Raw genomic sequence first — 11,106 nt, 5'->3', positions numbered from 1 at the left:
ACTCTCTGGTGAAGCCTTGGAGCAGAAGCCTTGAAGGTGATAATGAGGCTGAAGAGAGTGTGAAGAAATCACTCCTGGTTCTTCAAGACAGCATGCTCTCCTCCTAACCCTTCCCTCGCCAGAAGGATTCAATGGGTCCACTGGACATGCCCTACCTTTCTTTTCTCTGCTTGAGAAATGACCTCTCTCTGTCTCTTTTTTATTTAGTTTTCTTTACAAGGACGTATTTCATACAATTCATCCATTCAAAGTCTATGATTCAATAGTTCTTAGTATATTCACAGAGCTGAGCAGTCATCACTACAGTCAATTTTAGAATATTTTTAACACCTCCCCCCAAAGAAATCCTGCATTCCTTAGCTGTCATGCCCCAATCCTGCCATCCTCTTCCCCCTTCTCGCCCTAGGCAACCGCTTATCTATTTTCTGTCTCTATAGATTTGCTTATTCTGGATGTTTCATATAAATGGAATCACTTAATATGTGCTCCTTTGTGACTAGCTTATTTTGCTTAGCATAATGTTTCCAAGGTTTATCCACATTGTAGCATGTATCAGTGCTTCATTGCTTTTTATTGCCAAGTAACATACCAATGTATGGATATACCACATTTTATTTATTCATTCACCAGTCGATGGATGTTTAGGTTGTTTCTGCTTCTTGGCTGTTATAAATAATGCTACTATAAACATCCATGTACACATTTTCATGTAGACTTATGTTTTCATTTCTCTTGGGTATATGCTATACCTAGGAGTGGAATTGCTGAATCATACAGTAACTCTATGTTTAACTGTTTGTCCAGGGCTACTTATAAAGTTCTACTTGTTGAAGATGTTCCTTCATGCTTGAGTACTCATTGTTCCTATTTTACTCTTAGAAACTTGTATTAAAAATATGTGTGTGTGTGTGTGTGTGTGTGTGTGTGTGTGTGTACTGATTTTTATTGATGAATTTTTAATTCAACTCCATTAGTGTTCAGATGTTTGTTTTAGCTTGTGTAGGTAAGTCCATCCTGTTTTGGTATGTTGTTACAGAGCAGTCTTCCTCATTCTCCCTTTCTTTCATTTTGGTCCTCATTCTTTTTTCCATTTTGTTCTTTCTTTAGGACTCTTTGGGACTCTGGTTTGTTTTTATCTTATGAATTAAATATGAAATAACAAGAGTGATAACTCAATTCTTACTATACCAAAGACTGGGGATGGGAAGTAAGGGTAGCAAGCGGGTGGAGGAGGTCTGTGGGAAGGAGTCTAATCCCTAAAATGCAGGAGATGCTATAGGGCTCAGTGCCAACAGATCCTTGTGCCCTGGGCTACCCTCCTGCAGCTGCGCCACCTCCCAAAGCACCCAGGGTTTCAGTACCCTACGTGCAGCCTGTCACTTGCAAGAAACACCTGCGCACAACAATTGCCAAGGGCCAAGGAGTTGTTTCATACTCCATATCCTGTTTGGGAATTGTTTCAAATGAAATCAGTGACTCTTCTTTGCATCAAAACAATTTTTTTTTTTTTTTTTTTTTTTAGTGAGTGAAAAAGAAAAAAGGAGAGCAGCGAGGAGTCTGGCTTCAGAGAAGCAGTCCATATGCAGGTGTCTCCCTGCCCAGCAACCCACGCCCCATGAGGCTGACCCTCACCCCTGCCTGTTGCCTTGGTGGGCTGCAGGACAGCAGTGAGACCCCCTGTCAGGAGGGTAGGAGGAGTCTGGTCAGCTGTATACTATCTTGGCACCTTCTTCTTCCTTACTTCTGTGTCAATTTTTCCTTCTTTTCTTTATTCATTCAATATACATTTGTCGAGAGCCATTATGTGCCTACCTGTGCTAGGCACTGGGACACAGACTCCGTCCTTGTCTGCATGTCTTTTATGCCTATCCCTCTCCTTTTCTACCTCACTCTCCATGTATTTCTTCCTCCTCTTCTCCTTATACTCCTCTACTGTTATATGTTAAAGGGACACCATTTTTTAAAAAGGCATTTTCATGTTCATATGTCATTTTTTGGACCCACACAGAGAGAGTTTAGAATTGAGAGGGTTTGGTATAACCTAAGGGCCCACTCTATGTCCCCAGTGATCTTGTCTCTTCCTTGAAGAGGATAAGGTGAGACCCAGGTGCAGTCTATCCAAGGAAACAAGGAAACGTGAGAGCCAAGCACCTTCTGTGTCTATGCCCTTCTACTGGCTGTGAGAGAAAGTGGTGCTTTCTAGAGAAGTTGGCTCCATGGAGGGATGGAGTGTGAGTTTGAGTATGAGAGAGAGAGAGAGAGAGTGTGTGTGCATGCGTGCGTGTGTGCGTGTGTGTGTGTGTGTGTGTGTGTGTGTGTGTGTGTGTAAGAGGTCCCTGGAAAAATGGCACAGAGAAGCACTGACTGGAGGCATTAGAAGTTCCCTAAGCCCAGCTGGGCCACTAGGCTCACATCTGGATGCAGCCCCAAAGTTTGTTCTTGAGAGTTCTTCTGGCCCTCTTGGAATACTTTGTCTAAACTCCATCAGGGATTATGGGTTTTAGGTGTTTTCCCTTTTGAAATGTTTGGAGCCCTGACTGACCAGTCTGATCTGAGAACAGATCCTCCTCATGGTTGAATGGGAACAATAGGCTTTGCCTCTGCCTGAATCACTGCTTTTCCTTGGGGAGAAGGCATAACTGTGTTCTTGTCTTCTCTAAGCGAGATTCTGCCAGCTGAATGGCCAAGAGGCCTGGTCCGGAACATGGAAGGGGATTTGAAGTAGTTCTCTTCAAGCTATTGACAGTAGAGGACCTATGTGGTTTTTTTAAAATAAATTATTTCCAATCATTTGTGAACTGATATTCTTTTGTAAAATACAATAAACACTAGAAAATGAATGAAAAAAGGAAGACATACAAAATACAAGCTCTGCTTTTATTAGATTTTATAGACAATAAATTGCTCTGAAAAACTATTATAAAACTTCCTATACGCTTACTCTCAGTTTCTGTACTTTTCTTTTTTCAGACTTGTAAGATCGTGAGCTGGCAGCAGTCTGTGGACCACACTCTTAACCCCACTGCCTCCCCTTGTCCCCATGGCAGTAGCCAACTCCTGCCTTTGGCTGACTGACAGGAGCATTGGTGGGCTGACTGCTGGCTGTGGAGGTTTCTCCACAATAGAGTGGAGTAGGGAGCAGAAGTCCTAGCCTGAGTCTGATATGTGTTCTAAGATTCAGAGGTTCTTAGCAATTTTAGTAATAAGGAGCTGAATCCATTCGAATTGTTTTTAGGTACAGCACTCATAGAATTTATAGAAAAGCTGCAGTGGTAGGAAGGACAGAAGCCAGGAAATTCCAAGGGCCTCAGCAGCCCAAGATCATAGACTTTCATCATTAACATGGCTCAGTTCCTGGCTCCCTCAATCTCTGTGCCTCTTGGAATAAATTGTCAAGAGACAGATCCTGTGGATTGAATGTAGAAAAAGGTCCACCTCAGTCCAATTAGCGGTGGGCCAAGACATGGGGTCTCAAAGCCTGCTCTCCACTCAGCAGGTCTTGCAGAAAACAACTCCCTGAGAAAGAAGTTAATGGCAGAACTGGGATCAAGGGTAGCCCTTTGTGTGAGCTGCTGCCTCTGGAAGGTCCGGAACTATGTGCCAGTTCTCAAGCAGGAGAAAGGTTTTAATCATTAAATTGCAAGGAGAAATTCTTGGCCCTTCCCTGTGCAATCAGCTCATCCCCCTGGGTTTCTAAGTGCACTGAAATGTTGCTTCCTTGCTCCTGGTCTAACTATTCACTTAGCAAACAGGAGTCTCCATGGAAGGCACTGATGTGATTTATGTGTCATAAAAGGGCCAGGGTGTTTGATGCCTGTACTTATCTGCTTGAGAAGAAACATTAAATGAGAGCTAATGGACCCTCAGCTTCTAATGCAGATGCTGCTTGCTTAATGCTCAAGCACTCCATTTCAACCTAGCTCCCCAGCCAGGCCAAGCTGATTTTCATCTTGCAGATCTTGACAAAGCTCAACTATAGCCACGACCACAAGAAGCAGAACCGATAGGCCCAGAAGCTGCTGCTTCCTCCTTTCTATACCTTCACCACTGAAAGTCTCTTGCCATGAAGATGTTTTATATACAAATCTTCATAGTTAAAATCCTAATGTGAAGCAAAAATTTAAGCTGATGACATCATTTCAAATGATGATTTAACAATCTATAGTTCCAGATGGAAGTTCCAGATGAGAGGCCTCCTTGACCTTACACTGAACCATTTCTTGTAGAGCAAGTATTCATTTGAATCTAGAATGACAATGTTTTCCTTTAACTAGCCAGCTGGTGGTGAGTGCACAGAATTGGTTAGTTCTGGGTCTCTACTTGCAGCAGACTCTAGGTGGCACTGCAATGCAGCATTAGTGCACTGCAGTGCCTGTTAGTGTGCAGAAAACCAGGGTGCTCAGAAAAGTTAAACACTTTAAGAAAAGGAGTACAAAAGTCACCATTTACGGGTTGCGTTAGAAGCCTTGGGACCACAGACCATCCTATTCAGGGACTAAATGAAGAAATGGTGTGGATGGCATAGAAGGGAATATGTGCCTATTGGTGGTTTTGCAGTTTTTACACAAGGATCACAATGATCTCATGTGCTTAGCAGATAAGAAGACAGAAAAATAAAAGCCTGAGAAAGCAGAATAAGGTGAGAGAGGAATGGATTTTTAAACAAATATCGAATTGAATGAATGTCAGTGTAGTTAATAGTTACAGTATAGTAGTTAGAGAATCATGGTAAATAACACAAATTAAAGGTACTTATTCATGAGTGATAAAATTAATCAAGAAAGAAAAACTAAGTGAAATGTCATAAGATATATTTTCTCATGGTCCACATACTCTTAACATTTGAGCTTATGTTAGGCTTATGATATAAGGAGTAACTTAGCCCACCAGATTTTGATGGTTTGGGAGGTACATATAAGCTTATTTTCTAAACTGTATTTATTCCTAGTTTGCAAGGATTTGTTTAATTTATTTTTGTTCCTTTAAAAAATTTTTTTTTTATTTTTCAATTATAGTCGATGTACAAGATATTAGTTTTAGGTAAAACACAGTTATTAGACATTTATATACCTTATGAAGTGATTACCCTGATAAATCTCGTATCTATCAGATCCCACACATAGTTATGATAACATTATTGAATATATTCTCTGTGTTATACTTTACATCCCCATGACTATTTTGTAACTACCGATTTATACTTTTTAATTCTTCCCCTTTTTTACCTATCCCTCCAATGCTCCTCCCATCTGGCAACCATCAAATGTTCTCTGTTATCGATGATTTTGTTTCTCTTTTGTTTATTTTTTTAGATTCCACATATAAGTGAAATCATATGATATTTGTCTTTCTCTGTCTCACTTATTTCACTTAGCATAATACCCTCTAGGTCCATCCCATGTTATAGCAAATAGTAAGATTTCATTCTTTTTTATAGCCAAGTAAAATTCTATTGTATAAATGTACCACTTGCTTCCATATCTTAGCTATTGTAAATAATGCTACAACAAACATGGATGCATATGTCTTTTCAAGTTAATGTTTTGGGTTTCTTTGGATAATTACTCAGAAGTGGAATTACTGGGTCCTTCTTTGTCTCTTGTTACAGGCTTTTTTTTTTTTATATAACATCTATTTTGTCCAGTATAAGTAATGCTACCTTTTTTTATGATACATCTTTTTCCATCCCTTCACTTTCCGTCTTTCAATCTGTGTGTGTCTTTCAATCTGAAGTGAGTCTCCTGTAGGCAGCATATGTAAGGGTCTTGTTTTCTTATCCAATCACCCCATGTCTTTTGATTGGAGCATATAATCCATTTACATTTAAAGTAATTGTTGACAGTTATATAGTTATTGACTTTTTGTTTATATTTTTGATTTTCTTCTTCCTCCTCCTCCTTCTTTTTCTTGTCCCTCTATCATTCTTGTAATATTGGTTTGGTGGTGACGAACTTTTTTAGCTTATTTTTGGTCTGGGAAGCTATTTGTCCTTCAATTCTAAATGATAGATTTGCTGGGTAGAATAATCTTGGTTGTAGGTTCTTGCTTTTCATCACTTTGAATATTTTCTGTCAGTCCCTTCTGGCCCACAAAGTTTCTCTTGAGAAATCAGCTGACAATCTTATGGGAGCTGCCTTGTAGGTAACTAACTGCTTTTTTCTTGCTACTTTTAAGATTGTCTCTTTTTCTTTAACCTTTAGCATTTTAATTATGATGTGTCTTGGTGTGGACATCTTTGGATTCACCTTGTTTGGAATTCTCTGCACTTCCTGGGCTTGTATGTCTATTTCCTGCTTCAGGTCAGAGAAGTTTTCCATTATTATTTCTTAAAATAGGTTTTCAATTCCTTGCTCTCTTTTCCTTCTGGTACCCCTATGATGCAAATGTTGTTCCAGAGGCCCCCTTAAACTATCCTCATTTTTTTGGATTTTTAAAAATTATTGCAGTTCCGATCATGTGTTTTCTGCTACCTTATCTTCTAAATTGTTCATTTGATCCTCTGCTTTATTTAATCTACTGTTAATTCTCTCTGATATATTCTCAGATATGTGTGGGGAAAAGTGAGACTAGTTGTATTCTTCATTTCTGACTTAAAAAAAATATTTTCTATTTTTATGTTTCCTCTTTATCGAAGCTCTCGCTGAGATCATTAAACATCCTTTTAACCAGTGTTTTGAACTCTGCATCTGGTAGGATGCTTCTCTCCATTTTGTTGAGTTCTTTTTCTGGAGCTTTGTTCTGTTCTTTCATTTGGGACATGTTTCTTTGTCTTCTCATTTTGGCTGCCTCCCTGTGTTTGCTTTTATGTATTAGGTAGAGTTGCTATGTCTCTTGGTCTTGGTAGAGTGACCTTATGTAGTAGGTGTCCTGTGGGGCTCAAAGACACAGTCTTCCTGGTCACCTGAGCCAGGTGCTTCAGGTGTGTCCCTTGTGTGAGTTTTGTGTGCCCTCCTATTATAGTTGAGCTTTGATTGCTGTTAGTACATCAATGGGAGGAAGTGACCCTCAGGCTGATTCTTTGTGAGGACTGGCTGTGAGTACAGTGGAGAAACTGCTATGCAGAGTCTAACCCCACGGAGCAGGCTTTGCTTTAGTGGGACTCTGGTGCCTGCTGAGTCTGCCCTTTGGGTGTGTCATTTGTGGAGGTGATTGGGTGGTGCTCTGGTGTGGTCTGAAGCTGGCCAGTGGAAACATTTGTTCTGGGGCCTCTTAGGATGGGCTGCTGCCTGTGCCCTGCCTGGGACCACTTGGTAAGTGCTACAAAGTGATCTGCAAGTGATTGCCACCTGTGCTGGTCTTGGTGGTTCCTGGGAGAGTCTAAGCTGTGAACCAAGGCCAGCTGCCACTAGCACTGGGCTTAGGGCTGCTTAGCAAGAGATACAAGGCACACCGAGGCCAGATACTGCTTGTTTGGGGTTTGTGAACCTTTGAGAGGTTTCAGGAAAGTCTGTAGCCTGAGCTGAGACAGGCCATTTGTATGTAAAAGCCATTGGAAGCAGCTTGGGTAGGCTCACAAGTTTGGTGGGGAGGGGTCTCAGGGAATTACCAGGGTAGGACGAACAGTGTTAGCCAGGTTGATGGAGCCTGAGATATGCCACCTACCTGTGCGTGCAGTCTGGTTGGGGGGTGGGCTCAACAAAGGAACAATGGTCTCTGCCAGCACTTCAGTCTAGGAGAAAGCTGCCCCTCCAGTCCTTGCCTTGAAAACAGACAGTTTAGTTTCTCCTTTATGTCCCGGGTGCCTTTAATTTTAAGTTGCTGTTCCAGTGCTGGAGATCAGAGTGAGTGAGTCCACTGGTGAGGAAGTTTATGTGCGGCCCTTTAAGAGGAATGCCTGGAACTCCAGCTGCCCTCTATCTCGCTCAGCCACAATATCTGCTGGTTTTCACAGCCAGAAGTTGTGGGGACTTCTCTTCTTGGCACTAGAAACCTGGGCTGGTGAATCCAGTGTGGGGCTGGGACCCCTCTCTTCTCAGGGGGGACCTCCATAGCCAAAGCATCCCTCCTAAATTTTAACCACCACATGTGGGTGTGGAATCAGCCTGTTCCATGTCTCTGCTCCTCCTACTAGTCTCAACATGGCTTCTTCTGTATGTCCTTAGTTATAAGACTTCTGTTCAGTTAGACTTTAGGCAGTTCTCCATAATGGTTGTTCTGTAGTTTAGTTGTATTTTTAGTTAGTTGTTGGAAGAGGCGAGGACAATGCTTACCTACTTCACCATCTTGGTCAGAAGCCTATTTCTTTCTAATGGTGCTCTAAATTAGTGGTTCTTCAAGTGTGGCATCACCTGGGAACTTGTTAAAAATGTAAATTCCTGAGCCCTACCCGGACCTCCTAAATCAGAAACTCAGAATGGGCCTGAGAATCTGTTTTAACTAGTCCTCCAGGTGATGCTACTGCTGAGGCATGCTCAAATCTGAGCATGAGTGCTCTAAAGAATCTCTCAGATATGTGTGGAGAAAAGTGAGACTAGATAGATTATTCAGTAAACATCTGAGTCCCTATTGGCCTTATTAGTATGATAACTTCTGGGATTATAATAAAGAAAACAGGGTTCTCCTCTCAAGCTGTTTATAATTTACTAGAGAAACAGGCATACGTACAACCATAAGTGTCATATTGGCTATATGAATATAGTTATTCTGTCTAGCAAGGAGGGAGCAGAAAGCTTTAAAGGGTGGTATAGGACATCTGAACAGTCTTCAAGGGTGAGAGATTTAATGAGCCAGAGATGGTGTTGTAGCTTTTAACATTGCCTTTTGTTATTGCCAAGGAAGAGCTTTGTCCACCTGAAAACTGAAAGAGCCAAGCATGCTGAGAGACTATTTGAATTTTCCTTCCCCTACCATTTGGTTAACGACATAGTCTTTGCAAGTCACTTATTTATTAAGGGGAAAATCTGGCTGGCTTTGGACTTTAACTGAATCCCAGAAGCCAATGAAGTAATATACGACTCAAGAATATTATACCCAGCCAAGGTGTTGGTCAAATGTAAAGATAACAGGTAAACATTATCACTCATCAACAAACTCAAGAAATACAGAATGCATGAAAACTTCTTGGAAAAAAAATTACTCAATGATAAGATTCAGCCATGTATGAGGTAAATCAAAGCAAAGGACTCAGGAATTGAGTAAAAGACTAGTAGTGGTAATTCTGACCAGGGGATATAGGTGGAGGTGAGAGAGCACAAATTTTCCCATCTTTCTTAGCAGGAAGTTGATTTTTTAAAAATGACTCTGCCACTTTATGCATTTTTATCGTTTTTTTCTTAGCCTAGAGGGCTCTTTTAAGAAATAATACCATTTATAGCAAAGAAATTTCTATCCGAAGTTTATTTTCCTTTACTTTCTTTAGCTTTTTTTTCATCTAAGTTCAAGTAAAAGTTTTAAAATTTTCCAAAAATTAAAGCTAGTTAATATAGTATCTTATTTTAATTAGCTTATTTCCCCATCCATCCATCCATCCATCCATCCATCCATCCATCATCTTTCTACTTATCTTTGGCTAATCTCTTTCACCCTCATGGTTTTAAGTATCATCTATTTGCTCATGATGTTCCAATATTTACTTTCAGCCCTGATGAAGCTTCTGATTTTCAGATTTATATGTCCAATAGCCTACTGGACAGCTCTACCTGGCTGTGCCCATTGGACACATTTTCAAAACAAAAGTTATTTTCATCTTTTAAATACAAATTTGCTGTTCTACCTATATTCCTATATTTCTTATCTTAGTTCATGATATCGCCATTAACTTGGTCATTCAAACCAGAAATTTGGAGTAATCCTAGATTCCTCACCTCTCCTTCATCCTTCCCATCTAATTCATCATTCATGCCAGACTTGGAATCATCCTAGATTTCTCTCTCCTTCCAACCAGTCAATAACATCACTTCCTAAATATTTAATCGTCCCTCTCCTCTTTATCCTAGCTACCATTGACCTAGGAAGTGTCCTCACCAGGGTCTTAGACAATAGCTTCTTAACTGGTCTCTGGGCCTTTTCGGCTTTTCTCCATTTATATCTATTGTTTATATTCCTGCCAGAATGATCTTTCTGAATGCAAGTTGATTTTGATACCTTCCAGCTAACATCCTTCAGTGGTTCTTTAATTCCCTTGAGATAAATCTCAGGCTATTGAACATACTCCATCCTCAGTTTCTGAACTAATACTTTTATCCACAACCTGCTGTGATGTGAACAACTTCTGGTCCTTCTGTCTAGAATTCCTTTGTGTCTTTTAAGGCCTAGGTGACACTTGCCTATTAATTGAAACATAGCTCAAGGGTCACTGCAGGAAGTTTTCCTAGACCTTGGACTAGGTTTATCTTGTCTATGCTTCATGATATCTTTCACGTGCCTCTAATGTCGCACTTAGCATTTAAGAGTTATTTATGTGTTGGTCCCTCCCGCTATCATTTCAGGTTCCTCTGTGTTAGGAACTCTGTGTGTGTGTGCATGTGTGCACAATAGCGTCGTGTGTGTGTGTGCCAGTGTGTGTGTGTGTATTTAATCACAGTGCCTGTTATACACCAAGGTATATGGCACACAAAGTCTATGGAAGTAACTAAATAATCCTGGTACATCTTTCTATCTACTATCAGACATAACTCCTTCTCTCCCTTTGGCACAATTGGATAAACACTGCTGAACTCTGAGCACACCACCTTCCTTCTGTGGAAACATTCTTTCTTCAGATATGTTAATACTATTGATTAAGTTATAATTCTCTTTTAGAGCAATCATATTCCAGTCATGTCTTTCTAGACTGCATCCTAGACTCCTTAATTGGGTTTCTTCATTCATTTATTAGTTCACTTATTCTATTCATGGAAGTCTGTATGTTTAAAAAGCATCTACTAGGTTTTCAGCAAAACAGTGCCCTTTGTATTACCGGTCTTCACTGTGGAGCACAAAGTGTGAGCCCAGTGGGTGCTTCATTGGGTGGGATGTGTACATAAGGTGGAAGCCTATGGCAGGAGAGGACAGCAGTCCTATATGTATGTTAAGTCCAATCCCAGGCGAGTCCCTCAGGTTCTTGAGAACAGTCTAGTATTAGATTAAGAGCTTTGGTTTTGGAGGGAGGCAGACCTGTTTTGAATC

The sequence above is a fragment of the Pteropus medius genome, unplaced genomic scaffold (assembly GCF_902729225.1).
Source record: "Pteropus medius unplaced genomic scaffold, Ma_sr-lr_union100, whole genome shotgun sequence".
Taxonomy (NCBI): domain Eukaryota; kingdom Metazoa; phylum Chordata; class Mammalia; order Chiroptera; family Pteropodidae; genus Pteropus; species Pteropus medius.
This window is presented reverse-complemented; position numbering follows the sequence as displayed.